The 3678-nt window shown below is 45.8% G+C and overlaps 1 pseudogene; it reads right to left on the minus strand.

Moving 5' to 3' along the window:
- Positions 1-330: 330 nt before the first annotated feature.
- On the minus strand, positions 331-3010 carry LOC129623848 (60S ribosomal protein L36a-like; annotated as a pseudogene).
- Between the last annotated feature and the right edge of the window lie 668 nt (positions 3011-3678).

Raw genomic sequence — 3678 nt, forward strand, 5'->3', positions numbered from 1 at the left:
TGGGAGATGGTTGAAGATGTGTTGCTTTATGTACCCAAACTTAAAAAAATATCTAAACGCTGTATACACATACACACAGTGTTTATATTTTTAATATCTATACATATATATATATATAGTTGACATGAGCAACAACAGCAAAAAAAATAAGAACATAATGAGCATTTTTGGTGGTAATTGAGGCTCCTTGCTGCTTACCTAGACCTGCCTAAGACATATGGGTTGTGTGCCCTTCCACTAAAAGGCACCAGCCTCTTGGGCTTTCTAATTTGTTTTTAAATTAAACAATCTCAAATTTTTATTATTTTCATAATAAAACAAAACAGCAGCTCAAAACTGGATCACTTGGCCCTTACTCTTCTTCTATCTCCTTCCAGCTCAAAATGCACGCAGCTCTTAATAGCCTGAAGTCTCTCAGATCTGCCAGTTGGGCTCAATGCATTCAAGCCTCAGTACAATATTTGCTGTTTTAGCCTTTTTCCAGAAAATCGGCTTTGTCTGCCCACCACAGCCACTCTGCTCTCTGTCCTAACGCTGCTTTCCCTGGGCATACAGACTCCTTGCCCTTCTTGCACTGGGTCACGTTGTGGGGCTGGTGCTTGCCACACCTTTTACAGAAAGTCTGGTGGGCTTTAGGAAAGCTCACCACATTCACGAGCGCGCTGTCAGCATGGCGAGCTCATTAGCTTTTCATAGGTCTGTCGTCTCTATCTGTCAACTGATTGCCTTGCACAGACCTTCCACGGAGACCGGCTCCCAGGTCAGGCCACAGGGACAGGCCCAGGCTGGCCCTGGAGCCCCAGCGCTTCCTCTGCTCTGAATCATCTGATGAGAAAGAAGGTCGAGTGGATTTCAGAGGGGCTTTCAGGAGTAATTCTATTCTGAAAGTAATTCTACTTTCTGAACAGTCACTTCGAAACCACTGTGGCTGGGAAGTCAGGTCGCCGGGCAACTGAGAACTGAGAAGCCAGGGAGAACTCCCTGCCGCCCCTCTGAGCTGTCCCACCTCCCTGCTCTCCATCAGGCTCTTACCAGGCAAACGCTGTGTCTTTCTTCTTTTTGGAATCCCAGCCCCGAGGGTCGTGTCTGACCCAGGATAGACCCTTCGATACTTTGTTGAATGAACAGATAGGAAGTTGAGCCTGAGTCAGGGGTGGGCAACTCCTTGGAGAGCTCATTCACTCCTCCATGGGTGAGCATCAGTGTGGAAACTTTAGGACGATTTCTGACGTTCGGGTCCCTTCGGGGTCAACCTCAAGGTTTTTGGTGTGCTTGTCAAAGCAGATGCAATTCTGTGTTCATGGAATGTCTGAGGGGTATACAGCTCTGCTTCACATGCTTTCCTCTGCGAATTTACTAACCTTCTAGTGATTTCGTATATGGTTGGAAACAAAGTAAGCACAGAGCACCAACAATTGCTGGTATCAGAAATGTCCCCCTTAACGGCCCAAAAGTGTGAAGTGTGAACGTGTTAGTCGCTCCGCTCAGGTGTGTCCGACTCTTTGCGACCCCATGGACCATAGCCTGCCAGGTTCCTCTGTCCATGGGATTCTCCAGGCAAGAATGCTGCAGTGGGTTGCTATGCCCTCCTCCAGGGGATCTTCCCCACTCTGGGAATGAACCCGTATCTCCTGCCTTGCAGGCAGATTCTTTACCATCTGAGACACCAGGGAAGCCCCAAAACAAACCCTCTATGAATGTCTTCCATTAGTCAGTCACCAGGGATATGGAAAGCAGATGAAACTCTGCCCGCTGGAAGGTCACAGACTTAAGGGCGCACAGGGAGAAGAGAGGAGAGACAGACATGTAATTAATTAAAGGGGACAGATAAAGGATGAAGAGGTACCCTCTCCCTGCAGAGACACTGAGAGTAAATACAGAGGCTTCCACATGAAAATAAAATCAGCCGCTGACTCACCAGCAGATATATACTTAGCCACCCACGAGCCTCAGATAACTAAACATTGTTCCCAGGCCAGCAAACACTGGAGTTTTCATCTTCCATGGCCGGTAGTGCAGTCTTGTTTATTGTTGTAGAAGAAAATTGAAATCACCCAGACTTGTTTTTTAATCTTACCTCTGTAGTTTAGCAATTGAGACTGGTAATTTAACCTCCCTGGGCATCAGTTTATTCACCCGCAGAGGAGGGTGGCTCACCTCTGTTGAGAGGGCACTGTGGATACAAGATCAAAGAAGAAAACCCTAGCTCTCAGGAAGCTCAGAGGTGAGTCTGATGTCACGGACAAACACTTAAAGCCAGTTAAAGATATCATATCATTTGTTGAATGAAAGTATTAATCAAGATTCTCCAGAGAAAAATAATAAGATATACAGGTATGCTAAGTCGCTTCAGTCATGTCTAACTTTTCGTAACCCCGTGGACTGTGTAGCCTGCCAGGCTCCTCTGTTCATGGGGTTTCCCAGGGAAGAATACTGGAGTGGGTTGCCATTTCCTTCTCCAGAGAATCTTCCTAACCCAGGGATCGAACCTGTGTCTCCTGCATTGTCACCACCATATATATGCTTCCCAGGTGGCGCTAGTGATAAAGAACCCAGCTGTCAATACAAGAGAACTAAGGTATGCGGGTTTGATCCCTGGGTCAGGAAGATCCCCTGGAGGGTGGCATGGGAACCCACTCTAGTATTCTTGCCTGGAGAATCCCGTATACAGAGCAGGCTGGCAGGCCACAATCCATACATTCTCAGAGTCAGACATGACTGAAGTGACTTAGCATGCATGCATGCATATATAAGATAATAATAAGATAGATATATAGAGAGATTTATTACAAGGAATTAGCAAATCCAAAATTTCCAAAATCAGCCTGCAGGGCGGAGATCTAGGAGAAACTGTATTTCTGTTAGAGTCTGAAGTTTGTGGGAGACCCAGGGAGAGCTGACATTACAGAGCAAGTTTGAAGTCCGTCTGCTGGAAAATTCTCTCTTGCTCAGGGAAAATCGTTCTTCTTATTCTATTCAGGCCTTCGACTGGTGGATTTGGCCCACCCATATTAGAGGGGGCAATCTGCTTACTCAGAGTCCACCAAGTTAAATGTTAATCTCCCCCTGAAACACTCTCACAGAAACATCTGGAATAATGTATGATCAAATACTGGGCACACTGTGACCCAGCCAAGTTGACACATAAAATTAACCATTGCCCTGAACAAAGTGAAGAATGTCATCTTACACATGTAAAACCACATGCATGTCTCCACATGAAACCAGCAGCTGTGTCTAGCAGGAGGTTCCCCCAAATGTCTGCAATGGTCCCCTTGCAGAGACAGCTTCACCGGTTCTTTTTATACTCTCTTTTGTACATTTATGTATTGTTTCATTTTTAATATGATGTGTGCCGATGGTTTAGTCTCTAAGTCGTGTCCAACCCTTGTGACCCCATGGACTGTATGTAGCCTGCCAGGCTCCTCGGTCATGGGATTTTCCAGGCAAGAATACTGGAGTGGGTTGCCATTTCCTTCTCCAGGGGATCTTCCTGACCCAGGAATTGAACCCAGGTCTCCTGTACTAGAGGCAGATTCTTTACCACTGAGCTACAAGGGAAGCCATGATGTGTGCTGTTACACTTTTAATCAATACTGTCATCATCACTATTATCATTACAAAAGCAATCTTTTTTTTTCTTAAAGTACCTTACTGACATATAGGAAATGCTGGAGA

Source organism: Bubalus kerabau, chromosome 11 (assembly GCF_029407905.1).
Source record: "Bubalus kerabau isolate K-KA32 ecotype Philippines breed swamp buffalo chromosome 11, PCC_UOA_SB_1v2, whole genome shotgun sequence".
Taxonomy (NCBI): Eukaryota; Metazoa; Chordata; class Mammalia; order Artiodactyla; family Bovidae; genus Bubalus; species Bubalus kerabau.